Source organism: Lemur catta, chromosome 1 (assembly GCF_020740605.2).
Source record: "Lemur catta isolate mLemCat1 chromosome 1, mLemCat1.pri, whole genome shotgun sequence".
Classification (NCBI taxonomy): Eukaryota; Metazoa; Chordata; class Mammalia; order Primates; family Lemuridae; genus Lemur; species Lemur catta.
In genome coordinates this window covers 156,939,678-156,958,724 of record NC_059128.1, presented here as the reverse complement: position 1 = coordinate 156,958,724, position 19,047 = coordinate 156,939,678, and the positions used below count along the sequence as shown (strand labels likewise).

General features: G+C 36.8%; 1 protein-coding gene across 2 annotated transcripts in view; it reads left to right on the top strand.

Moving 5' to 3' along the window:
• LOC123628350 (ubiquitin-conjugating enzyme E2 E2) overlaps positions 1 to 19,047 on the top strand; it is a 333,898-nt gene that overhangs the window by 292,260 nt on the left and 22,591 nt on the right. The window lies entirely within an intron of this gene.

The following is a 19,047-nucleotide window of genomic DNA, read 5'->3' as shown; positions in this document are numbered from 1 at the left end:
TTACTGACAATTTTGAGATAAAACAATATCAACAGTTTTTCTATACCTGATGCTTTATTCACAGAGCAATGTCTAGAAATATTTCTAACCTTTTTCCCCATCTTTTTCTGAATGGTGTATAAATCTGCATATCATCTGGCATTATTTTACTAATCTTAATTCTACTTTTCTACTCTACTAGTGTTACTTTTCAATGTGTTATGAGCTTGTTTCATTGTATACACAATTCTGATGCTGTATTATTAAAAAAAAAATCCCCCAAAATATATAACTATTATGAGACAGTTGGAAATTTGAAAATAAAGCATATGATACTGAGAAATTATTGTCAGAAATATTTAGACATAATAGAATTGTGATTATGAATTTTTTACATATTCTTACCTTTTAGAGATACATACTGAATTATTTGCAAATAAAATTCTTTGATATATGGAATTTGCTTCAAAATAATCCAGAAAGATTGGAGGTGGGTCAGGATATGGAAGATATCAAGATTGACTGTTAACAATTGTTGGGTCTGAGTGATGAGTACATGGGGGAAGTTCGTTATACTATTATATTTTGGAATATGTTTGAAATTTTTCATGATAACATTTTTTTTTTAATGCCAAAGATCAAACATACCAGCAGTGTATAGTACATCGTTGGAAACTGCGCCTTTAAGCGAAATGCCATAGGATCTTAACTCTGGTTTATGTTAGCCTATGGTAAAGTTCAAGTCAAAGTTTCTGAGAACCTATTGACCACTTTAAGTGAGGACTTAATGTAATCTGTAAAAAGTGTGTTATTTGGCTCTCTTTTGTTCTGGGAGGGAATCATTTGGGCTCTGACCCTGGCTTGTGTATTTCATTTCTCTATCATCTGCCTTCAGACATAGGCTGCCTTGTGGTGCAGCCTCGGCCAGCAGGGGCCTGCATTCATAAGCAACTATGAAGTCTTTGTCTGCCAGTCTTCAAACAGGCAGAACTATACAAATCATGTCAAATAAAAATGGCCCTAAGCATACCCACAAATATTAACACTCAGGATGGATGAGCTGCTCCCTGTCTCCACATTACCTTTCAAATAAAAATCAAGTATCAGTTACCCTAGTCTTAGATTTATGCAAATCTTTATTAGAACAACAAATCAAGCTAAGAATGGCAGCTAATTAACCCTCAGCCTTATATAGTGATTAAGCTGAGGGTGAGCTCAGCTGCAGCTTCATTGGTAAGAGCTTTATTCTCAAATGGACTGAGCAAAAGAAAAGAGGAATTTGCTCCCAGTGGCTTTTTTTATTATGATCTATAAAAGGTTGGGAGAATGGTTCCCTTCCTCATTCTCCAAAATCACAGCTTTTTGTTTCAGATCACTTAAGGCCTGTTTGTTAAACAACTAATACAATCCTTATCCATAGACTGTCTCTGATACCTTAGCTTTGATTGTTAATTACTTGTCTTTGGTCTAGTTATGATTAGATAATAAACCATGTTACTAAATATGAAAATTTTATAATTGATAGTGGCAGCTGGTGGGTGGGGACCATACAGTAGGATTAGTTTTTTTCAGCACATTTATATTTGTGTAGATTATTTATACAAGTTTATGAGCTGTTAGACTGATGAAAGGTATTAATACATATAACAGTTCAATAAGATTCTAGTGCTTACATGATAACGTGAACCTTCTACATATCCCATTCTACTACACTTGATAACTGGCAAAAAAAAAAAAACTATTTCTTTAACTGTAATTCAGGTAGACCTATAAAAATTATAAGCCTACCTGCCTTCAGAGCAGATTATATTAGCAGGAATGTAAAAAAAAAAAAAAAAAAAAAAACTGTTTTTTTTCTAGAACAGCCACTATAGTTAACTACATAGACAAGACTTCTTCTGATGCCTATGAGTTTTTTTAAAGTGAGAAACATATAAAGTAGAAATGCATGGCACAACTAACTTTAAGGTGTTTTCTTTATTTGTAAAGAATTGGCTTCTCTTTTAGATTATTATATGCTAAATTCCAAAATTCATTCTAATCAGTACTTTTAAATGTGGATATAGTGTATAATAGATTGTCATTTAACTTTTCTGACACCTTATGCATAGGAACATATGGTTTTATAACTTTATACTTTTTCTTATACTTTGTCCCCTGTTGTTTAAGTAACCATTAAATCGCTACTGTTAATCAATCTACCTGATACTTTTAATACCGGGAGAGGAAAGTCCAAAAACCTTATTAAAGACTTTGGGTTCTAGCTCAGTATTACCTGTAGAATCCGGGGACACTGTCCCCTTTTGCCCCACAGTCTCCCGTAGGCTTACTCAGATCAATTTCCAAATTGATTATTCCCCCCCAAAATTGGAAATAATGCTATTCTTACTATGGAGTTTCTGGAAAAATTGAGGATTCATTGAGAGGGATAAATAAAATCAGGGAATACACATCATAAAGAGAAGAACATTTCTGTTTTGTGAATTAAAGAAGATTCAAGGAAGTGATTCTGTGCCATAATAACTTTGGTTAAAAAAACACAGAAAATGGCAATTCTGAGGTACTCATCCTCACCTATGCATTTGTAAACACGAGCTTTAAGTGATATTAAAAGGATTATTTCCCTACTTTGTCAATTCTGCAAAAATAAGCTCTTTGGTTATCTTACAAGGAATACTAGTATATAATAATGCAAACAAAAAGATCCAATTATTTATAGCACTTTATCAAAGAGTGATTTTCTAGGAAATAATGAATAAGAAAGGAACGTTGAAATTATGTGATCATAAGGTTAGAAGATTGTGGATTGCCTAGTTGTGTAACAAGTGAAAAGGATTCCTCTTTAACTCAGAGAGTTGCCAGGAAAGAATTGGTGGCTTCTGTGATGACTCCATGACAAAGCAAGCATTTCCTATATGTAGCCCATGGTATTTCTGCTTTGTGTAGGCAAGTCTTTATTTACCACAACCATCAGTTTGATTTCCTTCTTGAGCATCCAATTTGCCCTGTAATCCTAGCACTCTGGGAGGCTGAGGCCAGAGGGTTGCTTGAGGCCAGGAGTTTGAGACCAGCCTGGGCAAAAGAGCGAGACCCCATCTCTAGAAAAAAATAGAAAAATTAGCAGGACATGGTGGTGAGTGCCTGGCTACTCGGAAAGCTGAGGCATGAGTATCACTTGAGCCCAGTAGTTTAAGGTTGCGCTGAGCTACGATGACACCACTGCACTCTAGCCTGGGCAACAAAGCAAGACCTTGTCTCCAAAAAAAAAGAGCATTAGCTATTTATTATTTTTTGACAGGTTCTTGTCTAGATATGCTGACCTGTAAAAACTTCGTTATTTTCATAGCTTAAATATGTATCTTTGGTAGGTTTGATTCTTTTAAAGATGATTAAAACTCAATTTTACCATATTTGCTGATAATGTGGGATGCCTTTCAAAATTTCGCCCTCATTTCTTATCTTAACAAAAAGGACCTTTGGAGAAAGTGCTCTCATTTGAAAGAAGAAAGCACAATGTTGTATTTATCATCTTCATGTGTCTTTTTCTCACTTCCATTTTCTTACCCTTGACCCAGGGATTAGCTGTCAACTTTGCTTGACCTGTAAAGTACTACCACATCTTTAAAGTAGGAAAATGAATCCATTGGGGTGGCAATCTGTGATTCCTTTTGTTTCTTTTTGACTGTTACAGAAGTGTCCATGCATGCTTTTTAGAATTCTGATTGGTGTGTCCTATAACAGCATGTACAGTAAAATCTCACCAATTCGGTATAATTGAGAAAAGATCAGCCTGATTATATTTTTAACGGATTCTAGGAAATTTTAAATGAGTGAAAACTTAATAGTTTTAAGTACACATAGAAAATATTAGTAAAATCTTTAAATTAGATGGCCTCTATACTCTGCTTTATCAAGGAAAGTGCTGAAGTGGTGTTTTTACACATTCAAAAAAATGGAATAAATGGGTACAATGAACCTAATGTGTCCCTCACCCAACTTAAAAACTTGCTACATTTAGTAAAGTTTAGGCATCTTTACAGGTTATCAAGGACTTTTTTATTAGACAGGACAAATATTCTCAGATAATATTGGGGAGTTTTTGTGTGGTTTTTGTTTATTTGTTTTAGAAACAGGGTCTCTGTTGCCCAGGCTGGTCTCGAACTCCTGGCTTCAAGAAGTCCTCCCACTTCAGCCTCCCTAGTAGCTGTGATTACAGGTGCACACCAGCACGTCCAGCTGGTACTGTTTTATACATTATAAAATTATACATTAATTTTCATAGCAACCATGTTTAAACAAGATATTATAGTAAACTTCAAAACAGTTTGCTGCATCAGAATTATTATTAACATTAAATTAGTAATGATCAAGTTATGTTACTAAAAGGTACAGCACGTGTTGCTGTGGGAGGTAGGCCATTGAGTAAAGTTAAGGAGTTTTTAAGGAGAAATGAAGATAAATTATTTAAACAACATAGTTAAAATAATACATATTTGAAATTATGATAATACACTGTAGTATTTAACATGGAAATTTGAGTCTGAAACAACATAATAAAACTCCTCTAATTATTCAGAAATTGACTTGTGTGGACAAAACATCCAAATGATTGAATAACATTTTCCCTTTTCAATTTGGATATTTGAGATCATATGGTATCATGGGAGAAATATCATAATTATGAAAATTTAAAGAATTAATATAACCCTACCAATGTCTTATTCTGGAGCCCATAACAACTGAGCAGTTATCTTTATTTCTCCTCATTTTCTAACTCAGCTTTCCATTCAGTATCTGGCCCCAGGCAAGGTGGTATCAGTAACAGCACTCGCAATAATTATTTTTTTTAAAAGACACTTTCTAAAATGTCAGGCTAATTATTCCTACACAACTCTGCAATAACTACTTTCTCTTTTTCTTCTCTTCATATTTGTTCTTATTTTAAGAGATCCAGCAGCTTAATGCTTATATTGTGGGTGCTGAATCTTTCATTACATCATATTGGTGAAGAATTCACATAATAAGCAGTGTTCCTTTAAACTACAGGCATATCTCTTTCCACAACGTGTGTGTTCCTGGGAAAAAAGTATAACTCAAAATAGTTTAAATATATTTGAAGAACCTTCTGCTTAAGAGTATCCTACAGATGAACGTATTGCCAGATGAAGCATTTATAAACTTGAATAATGAATGTCTCTATCTTTTCTTAAAAATACAATGGATTGTTCCCCTCTCCAATTCAGCATTGGTTACCATCTGAAGGCATTTTCCCAAATAAGTCATATTGTTTGTGATAGTCAAGTGCTTAGACCAGCCAACAAATGCCTAACTGTATGCCTGTAGGCTGGTGTAGGTAGTACTTTTTGGGGCAACTGTTCATACCAGGAAGGTGAACCACCTTTGTTTTATATATGGTATACACGCATGTACTTCAGGAATTGACTTTTTTGTTCATATTGGCTACTGTGATGGAAGTACGTTCATGCACAGTACAATTTAAATATATAAGGAAAATTAGGAAGTTTGGAGGTCTAGAGCAGATGTTTTTATAGTTTATCTAGCATTGGGATGTCAGAATTATATTTTTTATAAGAAAAACTCTAGAGAAGAGCTCAGCTGACACTACATGAGTAACGCTGCTTCATTGGGGCAAAAGCACATAAATGCCAGCCACCCTTGGTCCTCTGTAGGAGGGTACATTTCCTGAGGAACGTGTATATTTTTATCTTGGTTAGGACCTAACAGGGCTAGTATATTTTAACTTCAGCCTTATTCCAAATGGTTCTGTGACTGCAGGGAATGCATCTTTTCAGTAGATTCACAATCAACTTGTGGTTAGCTTCGAGTTGAGATTACTGAAAGTTAATAGTCTGTGTCCAATTTGGTAAAAGTTTTTAAAGTGAACTATTACTGTTTGGGGGAGATTTTTGTTCACTTATTTGTTTAATTTTCTAGAGAAATTATTTAACGTGGCAGTATTGTAACTAGGCAAAGACGTCTTTGATTTATATGTGGGAATAGCCTTTGGGGAATTCAAGCCATGTGTATATTCATAATGTTAATGCTGAAGAGATGGTATCTTAGGTGGAAACAAAGACAGTTCTAGGTATAGTCCTTGATAAAGGTGTCTGTACTGGCTTTTCTTTTTTTTCAAAATGGAAATATCTTTATTGTTTTTTCTCATAAAAATAATACCTGCTAAATATTTTTAAAATCAACCATATTTCAAGGTAAGTATTTAGTTTTCATTTGAGGCTCTTTGTTCCATAAACTCAAATTTGGTGGGACTCAGCGAAGTATCTTTGTCAATTAAGTTTGTCTCATTATAATCTTTGTGTAAATTTATATACACTGACCTCAACTTTTAGCCCTGACTTTGACCTACTTCTCCTTAGCATTTATTTCCCTATGCAATTTTATTGCCCTACAATTAATATAAGTCTAGACATGGATTAGCTGTTGTTACAGATTTTCTGTTGCAAAGTCTGTTACTCTCCCTGCAATAATAACCTTTAATTTGTTGTTTTAGAAGTTGATCTCATTTTTTAAAAGTTGTATCTTAATTTATGATGAAAATTTTCTTCGATTTACTTTTTTTGCTTTTTAGAAGATATTGTTTAGGAGATTTCCTTCTTAGAAATCACCAATGGTTTGTTTTTTTGTTTGGAAAAACACTAAGAAGGAAATGGTCTAGAATCAGTACTTATCATCAGTTTCTGTACTCTCCCAAAACTGAGGTCTTCCTCCACTAAAATCAATGTCTTTCTCACTGTTAAAATGTAATATAGTGTGTCTGTATGTTAGGTATCATTTTCCCCCTAAATTATCTTTGAATCTTTGTTATCTGATGCTAAGTAGGGAAATTTAGTAAAGCCGTTAAAGCTACCTCGTCTACAGTCCTCAATGAAAGGCTCTGAAAACACAAATAAGAAATTGGAAAGGGAAGCAAATCCTCAGTATAAACAAACACTATTCTTTACTCACATGTGAATATGTCTTTTACTCAGAACTGTTGGCCCAAGAAATGATTCAAAGACTTTCTTTCCCTTACTTGAAGAATATCTGAAAAGGCAAGAACATTTAGACTTTAGTGAACTTCTAAAAAAAAATTTTAATGAAGATAATTAAAATATAATAAAGATTACAGTGGCAGAAAAACTCAGGTGATTAATTCTCCTCACTCTAGAGTACAAGGAACTTTTCTTAAATGACAAGGAAAGAATTATGCAGGAATTGGGTTTTAGGTTAGAAGTCTTTCTTATTCCTCTAATATCCTCACAGTTTTTTGCCCCTTTTTTTTAATAGTTTAGGACCAGTTAAAAGTTTATCCCTCCTTAAATTAGTCCTCTTTCCTTCTGTAGTTACTTGTCTGTTCATTTCTTGCTTGGGCCATCAGGTAGCACTGCACTAATTTAATGCCCAATGACAATCACTACATTAACCTTTATAATTAGTACATATGCTCATTAAACATGTTTTTTTCCCTACAGTTTTATTCATGCTTTTTTAATACTTAGATTATTCTGCTTCTGTTATGATTATTTTGTTGAACATATGTATCAATATTTTATTGCAAATTGACTCTTGTTTGGCAAAGTGAGTTGTATAAATAAGAGATTAAACTTTTTTGCATGTGATAGGCTCAAGAAACACATTTCATAGCTACCCTGCACTCACTATTTGAGTATATTTACAGCTTCTCTCAAGAGAGACATAACTGTGTCAGGCTTAGCTAAGCAATTTTGTTCCAACAACAAGACTTATTTTTCCTGTATCTGTTGTCCAGCTGTTCAGTAGGCTCTTGGTCTCCCCACAAACAGGAAGGTTTCAGATATTATTCCCAGGCGGGGATTTGCCACAGGTGTGTCTTTTCCACCATTTAAAATACCTAGAAGTGATGAGATTATTAAGTAGCTGACTATGGTCTGTATAATTCTCTTAGATCTTCACCACTTGCTACCTTTTAAACTCTAGGTGCTATTTCTTTGTTGCTTAATTTATTTTGTAATTTAGATTTCTGTCCCCTTTCAGTCCACGTCTATAATGTAGTGATCTGTTAATACAGTATGCTTGTTATTGGTAAACTGAATCATTCTAATGGAATCTTTTGTCAGAAACACCTGTACCTGGTTTATGAACAGCATGGATTTTACTTTATGTAAACTTAAAAAGTGAATACATTTTAAAATTTGGTAACAGCATTAAACATGCTCCAGGATGTTGACTCATCACCCTGCACTCAGAAAAATCCCAAGGCTTAGAGGCCACGGTGCCCTGATCTTCTCTTCCTAAACAGGAGACACTGTTTTCTATCTCAGTACAGTTCCCCCTGTGGCTATCACATTCCCCTTTCAAGTGACCTTTCAGAGTATGCCACCTTCTGAAACTACCACCCATCACTGAAGAGGCCCCTGGATAAACACACTAACTTTTTTGTTTTTGTTTTTGTTTTTTGTAGTAGAGACTGAGGTCTCGCTGTTGCCTAGGGTGGTCTCAAACTCCTGAGCTCAATCAATCCTCCTGCCTCGGCCTCCCAAAGTGCCAGGATTACACACGTGAGCCACTGTGCCCAGCCCATACTGACTTTTAAAGAATCTTTATACCCAGAGAATTTGTTAATGAAGCTATTTCTCATACTTTGTTAATAGCTAATGTCCTCAGGGACCAGGTGTGAATACCGAAGGGAAGAGTGATACTCTTAATGTGAAGCAGTAGACTCTGTCCTTCTGTCTGCAAATAGAAATAGCCAAATCACTGTGAACCACTGGCTTTTACTTATGTTCATACAAAGTTTGTTCATGACTGCTATCTAAAGACTGCCTCTTTCAAGAATCCTAGTAGCAAAAGCAATTAAGAGAAAAAGAATGAGCCACATCAGAGGTTACAGAAATAGTACTATAATCCACATCATTTCTCACAATAGATACTAGAATGTTATATAAAGCTATGTTTCTTAGCTTTTTGTCACAATCTGCAAATTTCCCTTACTCATCTTTGTCCCATCCCTATTAGGATTCTGTTGCATTTTGCTTTACTTCTTATATTAATAGTTTGTAATATAAAACAATTGTTCTATCATATGTGTTTTCAGAGTACATATACACAAACTCCATCTTCATCGCAGGCTTTGATTTGACTCCACCTTCAAGCCAGAAGTTTAACCCTCACCTCCTTACGAATCACTAAATTGGAACCAATGGCAAAGTGAAGTGGACCACATATTTATTTCTTTAAAACAGAACTTTGTGGTGTATGCTTGGTTATTCCTTCCTCTTTGTCCCTTTTCCCATTAGCTTGTCTCTTCTCTTATCTCTGCCTTTCCGGCCTCTGGATTTTTCTGCTGCTGCTTCTCTGTTCTCTTCTTTTCTTATCCTTATTAGTTACCTGCTGCTCTGCCTCTTAACTTCTTTTAATCTTTCTTGCACCTGGTAAAATGTTTAAAAACAAATAGAAGGGCTAGGTGCAGTGGCTCACGTCTGTAATCCTAGCACTCTGGGAGGCCGAGGTGGGAGGATCACTTGAGGTCAGGAATTCAAGACCAGCCTGAGCAAGAGTGAGACCCCGTCTGTACAAAAAATAGAAAAATTAGCTGTACAGGTGGCACACATCTGTAGTCCCAGTGACTTGGGAGGCTGAGGCAGGAGTATTGCTTGTGCCCAGAAGTTCGAGGTTTCCGTGAGCTATGATGATGCCACTGCACACTACCTGGGGCAACAAAGCAAGACTCTGTCTCAAAAAAAAAAAAAAAAAGAAGAGGAAGGAAATCCAAATTATCTTTTATTTATTTTTATTTTAAAATAACTTTATAGTTATCTCTGTGATCGTGTGACTTAGCTTGTAGCATCTATTCAAATAGTATGGCCTTGGAATGTCCCACTTTATTTTATGTGCCACATTGGTAGCTGCAGTTCTTCTGGTGTGCCAGGGCAAGAATGGCCCCATCAGTTCTCACAAGGGCTATATAGTGTCAGCTCTGAAAATGTGGCTGAACACTGTGAGTAATGTTGTAGTTCTTGCCAGTCTCAGCCAGCACATACCTTCTTAATGCCATGACCTCTTTCCCCTGTGAAACAAACAGTTTCTTTTTTTAACTCAGTTTGGAAAATAAATTAACTATAAAATTCTATGCTCTGTGTAAGCCGTACTGCTAAAGCAGTATCATGTACATAGCATAATAATCTGATTTCAGTGTTCTAAACTTCTTCGTCTTGTGTATGGAAGGCAAGGTCTTAAGTGAAAACACTGGATCCAAAATGTGAGGTCATTTTATATTGTTTAGCTCTAAGCTGTTGCCCTTATCTTCACTGCATGTATGCATGACTTCTCTGAGTCATGGTGACATGCCCTGGCATGCATCTTTTCACCAAACCTTACGATGCTGCTTGCTAGACTCACCAGTGTTAGATCATGAGTACTATGCAAGGTTATACCTTGCCGTGTTTAAAAGGATTAAGTCAAAGGAGCCAAATTATACTGAGTTTTGAAGCTGTCAGGAAAACTGGAGCCTTGACCCCGCTCTCTCACCAGCTAGCTGGTGACCTTAGACAAATCAGTGCCCTCATTTGTGAATTGAAGACCACACTTTTGACCCTATCTTGCAGCATTATTGTAAGGGAAAAAATGGTGTATGTAGAGCTCTGTAAACACTTTGAAGGCTATGAGTATCATTACATGTAATGTTATTGAACTGAAGGCTCATATTAGCTGTGTAAGGTGTGATGACCTTGCCTTTGAGATGTCTAAAAAAGCCATTTCATTCCCTGCATAAAATATTTAGATGGCTTCTTCATAGTTTTGTGAGCATGGAGTTTCATATGTGATGGAATTTAGTTTCTGTAAGGAAAACTAATAGGAAGAATGAATTGTGAGTTTAACCTGACTTAATGATTTCAATTAGCTTTAGGCTCCTATCTTTATTATCTAAAGAACTTAACTATTTGGGATTATCCTTTGTCATGTACAAAATGAAAAAATCATGAATAAAAATCTTCCTTTTTATTCCCGGCACCCAAAATGCATACACTGTATGCCTTCGTGTAACCCCATCTGGCTGAAGAAAACCCCAAGAAACCGCCTTATTTCAAGCCCAAGCCTTTTTTAACCTTTACTCCCACCCCTAGTGTTCCTTTGCTCTTACCTTGTATACATCTCAGGAATAAAAGACAACTCATAATATGTCAGGATAGTCTATTGGGTAACAAAATCCTGGAGGTTAAAGACCAGGTTTGGTTAAGATGGGCGTGAATCCTAGCTGTTTGACTTCTGCTTCTGGCTATGAAGAAACAACAGGAACTAGATTTATACGCCTACCTTAAACAACTAGAAAACTAGACATTGGAAAACAGGTAGAAGAGATCCCTAAAAGAAGAGAAACACATGAAGTGAGCCCTATGATTGCCCCTAGCTTACTGCCTAAAGGCCGTTGAGGCTGCTGAATAGAGAAAGAAATGAGAGAAAGCCCAGCAGTCTCACTGAGTTGAGGAGACAGGATAGAAGTTTGGGAAGATCAAGATGGCTAGTATTTGTGGGGCAGAAACCCAGAGAAGGAGGACTGCACAGAGAAAGCTCTGGAGATCTGAAAAGGGATGATCTCCTTGAGTCTTTGGTTAAGTTTGCATGTAGTCATCAGAAGATACTGCCTGATTAATAGGGGTAAATTATAATAGCTCTCAACGAAAAACTACCTTGGATCCACCCTAACAAAATTTATTTTTGTTTTTTGGGGTTTTCTTGAGACAAGGTCTCACTCTGTCGCCTGGCCTAGAGTACAGTGGTATCATCGTAGCTCACTGCAACCTCGAATTCCTGGACTCAAGTGATCTTCCTGCCTCAGCCTGCCAAGAAGCTGGGACCACAGGCACCCACCTCCACACCCAGCTAATTCTTCTATATTTTGTAGAAATGGGGTCTCACTCTGCTCAGGCTGGTCTCGAACTCCTGGCCTTAAGCAGTCTTCCTGCCTCAGCCTCTCAAAGTGCTAGGATTACAGGCATGAGCTACTGCATCCAGCAAGTTCTAAAGCATCAATGTGTTTCCTTTCACTCTAGTCACTGATGGTTCGTTCATTCCTTAGCTTAGGAATTTCCTTCTTTGTCTTGAGGAATTACTTCTTTTTCATGAATAATTAGTAAATACATTACCGGTTTCTTGTACTACTGTATGTTAAATTTATAGAGAATTAGAAACTCACTGGGAAATAGAAATTACACATTGCAGAATTAAAGGAGGATTAATTTCCACTCTCTTTATGGAGTTTTAGTAAAGTTAAGAAGAGTTACTTCACGTTTTCTCTGCTGTCAGCAAGGTAATTCCTGGAGGTGCCCTCATGAGAAAAAGGGAACATAGGAACAGGCATCATCTTCCATCTATTAAGCATCAGGAAAAAATATAGAACCCTCATGTGTCTTTTGTGGTCTTCTTAGTAAATAATTAGAATACTTTTTGCAAAGTTTTAAATTTTATTTTTTAAATGTGTATTATGTATTTATTTTAATAGATCATCACAGTGACATACATTGCCATTGTAGTAATCAACTAGAAGATAGAATGGAAATTTTTTTTTTTACATCAAGAAGGAAATTCTTAAATGAGGATGAAATTTTCTTCTTAAGTGTTTTCTAATCTAACGTTCTTTAAATAGTTATAGAGGCAATGGGTGTTGTGCAATTTAAGTAGTCAAATAAGTGATAACATTATCCCACCACCAAAAACCTGTTTACAGTGAGGATTTTCTATTTGTGGCCCTGGAGATGAAAATTAGGCCTTGACTTCATATCTTAAATATACATCCACATGACCACAGTTAGGCTCTTACCAGACACCATTTGATGGTTCCACTGTCCATGACAATAAATACAATTGAAAGAATCTTAGACCAAGGTCTGAGTAAATCTCAGTTAGTACCAAGGTGTGGAGACTGTATTTGGTGCCATACCAGAGCCAAAGCAGATCCTTAGGCGTCACCCAGGAGGCCACTCTCAAGGTCATCACTGGACTTGGGGGAAGAGAAATGTCCTGGAAGTTGTTCCTGGGGAAACCATAAAACATTGCCCTTGAAGAATTACCATCCAACAACAGTTTGAATGTACTTAATGCCACTGAAACTATAGGCTTAAAAATGATTAAGGTAGTAAATTGTATGTCTCATATATTATCATAATAATGATCACCATTTACTTTCTAAAAGCAACTCCCAGGGACAACAAACAGCTTTCCCTAAAAGTGAACCTATTGAGTGACAGGTTGATTCAGGTTGGGAAGGACAGGAAAGGAGAGAAGCCAGCCCTCTCTGCCACTGCAGCTGAAATGAGATGAATCCAGCAGCATTAACACCCAAGTGGCAGTGAGAGTAAGTAATACATGTTGACTTTTCTCCTGTTCTTTTGCCAGGTTTGGTGATGGAAATGATAATGAATGTGATAATAATAGCAACAGTGACAGCTGGCCATTTTTGAGCCTACTGTCTGCTAAGTGCTGTATTCAGTGCTTTTCATTCGTTTTCTCATTTAATCTTCTCAGCCACCGTATCAGGTGAGCAGTAATGTTATCTGCATTTTGCAAATGAGAAAACAGGCTCAGAGAGTTTAAGTAACTTGTCCAGCTAAGGGTCAGAACTGGGATTTATGCTCAAGGAGTTTGATTCCAGAGCTTGAGCCTTGACAGCTGCCGTAACAGTGGTCTGTGTGTGTGAAACAGCTGAGATGCTGCTTCTGTGTACTGGTACCACATTGATGCCTTAAGCTCAATCACTCATTTGTTTGAATGAACATTTACCAAACTCTGATTTAGGCCCAGGGCCAGGGGAAGAGAGAGGGGGTAGTTTAAAAAACAAAAACAAACAAAAAACAAGTTAGGTCAAAGTCCCTGCTCTTAAGGAGTTTAAAGTACAAGAGTCTGACAGTAAGCAAATCGCTTAAAACCAGAAGTTGGGGCCAGAACTTGTGCTAACCATGAGGGCCTAGGTGACAAATGACTTGAGCCCTCTGCCTGAGAATTCCTGTTCTGCTGAGATGCTCTGCAGTTAGAGCACTCAGCACCCACACGTTGCTCTGGCTAGGATATGAAGTGCTCCCTATTAGGGGACCCTGAATGCTTTTATCAGCATTTCTGCAGTATCTATTCTGGGCAGGAAAGTATTACAACTAGAGTTGTTCAGGAGTGGAGGCACAGGGTTGGGGCATGATCTAGCAGTAAGTCAGCTCTTTCTGGGTTGTTAGCCCCCCCTCACAGGGTGGGTCCTTAATAGCCAAACATGTGAGACACGGAGGTGAATTTCCACGATACATCTACCACCCTTCCATCTCCCCCCAGCAAAGGTGCCTTGTCTCCTTGAACCCCCTTATTCAGAAGACCCTAGCACTGTGCACAAAGGGAGTATGAAGAGAAAGAAGAAAGCTTTGTATGGGCAAGATTGCAGAAGCTGATTTAAGACAAATTACTGTCAAACATGAAATTCTTCTTAACTGATTTATTCATCACAAAAATCCATTATAACTCACACTCACACGCACATCATGCATTCTTGGTCTCTTCCAGGAGCACAGTTTTAATTGTAGGCTCAGGATTGGCCAATTTAGGGTGAGGTAGAAGAAGAAGCTGCCTTTGAAGTTCTGAAATACCTCTGAATCTGTGTATAGAAGCCAGGAGTAAATATGTCAGTCTTTTCTGCATTTATTCTGTATAGCATCCAGGTTTTTTCTCTGTTTAGTAGTGTATCTGCCAATATTGATATCTGATGATTCTAAAATTCCAGTATCTTTTCCAAGATACCTCTGGCTACAGGTAGCCCAATCTTTTAATGGTATTCAGTTGACATACTCCTCCTCACACAGACTATTCTCACAGATTTCTGAGCATAAAATAATTTTTCTATTCACCATTAGTCATTTAAAATTGGCCTATTAATATATAGCAATTGTTATTAATTATTTTAGAGCATCCCTCAGGTATTTGCTTCAACAGGTATTTATTTTTAGTGCCAAAATTTGGAAGGAACTGTACTAGGCACTACAGGGTACTCTACAGGGGTTACTGTCACTGCTATTACTGTAGGACTTACTTCTTTAGACACTTACAATCTAAAGGAGGATGGGTGGGAAATGAGGAAAACACAGAAATAGTATGTTGCCTCATTGGAACTTAGAGAGGGTGGTGTTAGAAAGAATGGGGGCAACTGGGAGACAGTTATCCTGGAGTAGAGGACAAAGAAATGTGGGGATGAGAGTGTGACAAGGATGACTGACGAGAGGTCCTTGCATGTCAGGAAAGGATCATGGAGATATAAAACATGCTTTGCTGTAACTTGTTCCAGGCTCAGGTAGAGCAGTGTCTAAGAGTGTGCTATGGACTGAATTGTGTCCCCCCCACCCCCCAAATTAATATGTTGAAACTCTAACCCCTAATTTGGCTATATTTGGAGATAGGGCCTATAAAGAGGTAAATTTAAATGAGATCATAAGGGCGGAGCCCTGATCCAATAGGATTAGTGTTCTTATAAGAAGAGGTACCAAAAGAGCACTCGCTGTGTGAGTGTCTCTCTCTTTCTCTTTCTGTCTCTTTGTCTCTCCTTCTCTCTTTCTCTGTCTCTCTCTCTCTTTGCCTGTCTCTCCCTTTCTCCCTCTCCCTCTCTTTCCTGTGTGAGGACACAACCAGAAGGTGGCTGTCTACAGGCCAGCAAGAGAGTCCTTACTAGAAATCGAATCAGCTAGCACCTTGCTCTTAGACTTCTCAGGCTCCAGAACTGGGAGAAATAAATTTCTGTTGTTTAAGCCGCCTAGTCTGTGGTATTTTGTATGGCAGCCTGAGCAGGCTACCTCGGGGTGTATTTAAAATTTCAGTCAGAATGTCAGTAAAAATATTCTGCATTACTAAATAATTCCCAGGGGACTGAGGATGTTGACTAGACCTGGATTTCATGATAAAAATGGTTAACTGAATTAAGATTTTGCTTTATCTAGACAAGGTAAAGAGGGCCTAAACAAGGACAGTCAAGAAGAGGTTTGGGGTTTGATGTTTCTACAATTCCAAGAAATAAACAGAAGGTAGTGTGAAGAAGGTATACATTTGTGCATTCCCACTCTGCGGCTCATTATCTTGGCACAATCAGAAATTCTGGCTCTCTTCATTTTGAATACACCCTGGATCACTGTTCCTTGTAGCTTCTTTACAAATTGTACTTTGGAACTTTTAAGAATGTAAGGTTTTGTGGCATACCTGTTAGCTGACCTCAGCTCTTCATCAGTTTTTGCCACATGAATGCAAGTACAGTCTGAAATGCTCTTCACCTGCCATTCAAGTCTTTGAACATGCAGCTATATCCATAAATCATCCAGAAAAATATTGACTTCTATGTTAACTAAAATTCCAAAGTCCTGTTTTTCTTCATTCCCTGCTCTTTTCAGCCAGTCTTATAACTACCAACACATTTATAGAAAAATTAATTTTGTAAAATGTATTAATAGTGTCTTCCATATAAAATTTTTAAATGTAAATTAAAAAGTCCTGTATTTTCTAAGTTTAAATAAACATTTTGTTATTGATTTTTAATCTACTTGATTATATCCACCCTGGAGTTTTACAGATAAAAATTAAAGATGATTTCAAGAAGGAAAAATGGAGAAAATGTTCTTATTTGTATCAATCATAAAATCAGCCTATTGGCCTACTTAAGTAAAGATAAAATCAATAAATTATTTTACATATTTCCATTGTTAATATAGCCCAAAATATTCTCTGAATTTCCTTTTATAGTATGGTGGAAACTTTTGGTCACACTTCAGTAAAACAAAATGCTATATTAAAAATCAGTGATATTATAAACTTTATATTTATGACCTTTAGGAGAAAGATAATTTCAAAGAAGCATAACTTCTGGGCTTGTAGTAAAATGGTTACCCATCCAAAAATCATTGTCACTGTTTTCAGTCTCTTAAGTTCAGTATACTGGTAGACATAATTATAAGGCCTTTTGTTTTAGTCAGTGATATTTAACCTACAATTTATGTGAATAAACTGGCATAACTCTTAAAGTAGATTGTACATTAACCAACCAAAATTGGACATTTGTTTAGGAAGGAAGTGGTTTGGTTTTCTTAATGCCTCTATTCCATTTATATTCTTTCTCTTTCTTTCTTTCTTTCTTTCTTTCTTTTTTTTTTGCTCTTTTTTTGAGATAGGGTCTGGCTCTGTTACCCAGGCTAGAGTGCAGTGGCCCGATCATAGCTCGCTGCAACCTTGAACTCCTTGGGTTCAAGCAATCCTCCCATGTCAGCCTTCCGAGTAGCTAGGACTATAGGCGCACGCCACCATGCCCAACTAATTCTTTATTTTTTTGTAGAGTCGGGGTATTGATATGTTGCCCAGGCTGGTCTCCACCTCCTGGCCTCAAGCAATTCTCTCACCTCAGCCTCCCAAAGTGGCTAAGATTACAGGTGTGAGCCACCATGCCTGGCTCCCTTTATATTCATTTTTTCCATCATTTAAAATAGTCCTTTGGGGTTTTTTTAGACGTGAAGAAGCATTTTCAAAAGCTGTATCCAGGCAATAAATAAATTCAGTAAAGTTGCAGGATATAAAATTAAAAATCCAGATATAAAAATTATGGCATTTATATATTCAATAACCTAATAGAAAAAGAAATCAAAAAATTTCGTTTATGATAGCATCAAAAAAAACTTAGGAATAAATTTAACCAAGAAGTTAAAAGGCCTGTACACTATTAAACATTGATGAAAGAAACTGGCAAATAAATGGAAAGGTGTTCCATGGTCATGTATTGAAAGAATTAATATTGTTAAAATGTACATACTCCCCAAAGCAATATATAGATTCAGTGCAATCCTATCAAAATCCCAGTGGCATTCTTTATAGAATAAATAAAACAACCCTACAATTTGTAATGAAACCACAAAAGAGCCTGGATGCCAAAGCATTTCTGAGGGAGGAAAAAAGGTTGGAGACATCACACTTCCTGGTTTAAAATTGTATTACAAAGCTATAGTAATCAGAACAGTATGATACTGGTATAAAAGTAGATACATAGGCCAGGTGCAGCGGCTCACACCTGTAATCCTAGCACTTTGGGAGGCTGAGGCAGGAGGACCACTTGAGGCCAGGAGTTTGAGACGACCCTGAAGAAGATAGTGATACCCTGTCTCTACAAAAAATAGAACAAAAATTAGCCAAGTGAGATGGCATGTGCCTTAAAGTCCCAGCTACTCGAGAGGCTAAGGCAGGAGGATCACCTGAGCCCAGGAGGTTGAGGTTGCACTGAGCTATGATCACACCACTGAACTCTGGCCAGAATGACAGAACGAAACCCTATCTCTAAAAAAATGGTAATAATAACAGACACATAGACCAGTGGAACAGAGTGGTAGAGAGCCTAGAAATAAATTCAAACATAAATGGTCAACTAATTTTCAACAAGGGCACCAAAAAGACACAATGGGTAAAAGGATAGTCTTTTCAGTAAATGGTTCTGGGGAAACTGGATATCCACATTCAAAAGAATGAAATTGGACCCTTGTCTTATACTATACACAAAAGACCTAAACATAAGACCTGAAGCCATAAAACTCCTAGAAGAAAACAGGAAGGGGAAAGCCCTTTGACACTGGCTTTGGCAGTGATTTCTTGGATATCACACCAAAAGCTCAGGCTACAAAAGCAAAATTAAATAAATGGAACTGCATCAAACTGAAAAACATCTGCATAGCAAAGGAAACAATCAACAAAATGAAACAGTAACATACAGATTGGGAAAAAAAAATTTGCAAACAATATGTCTGATAAGGGGTTAATATCCAAGATTTATAAAGAACTCATACAACTCAAGAGCAAAAAAATATATACCCAATTAGGAAATAGGCAAAGAACCTGAATAGACATTTATCCAAAGATGACATAAAAATGGCCAATATGTACATGAAAAGGTGCTCAACATCACTAATCATGGGGAAAATGCAAATCAAAGTCACTGTGAGATACCACCTTATACCTGTTAAGGATAGCTATTATCAAAAAGGTAAGAGATAACAGGTGTTAGCAACGGTGTGGAAAAGGAGAACT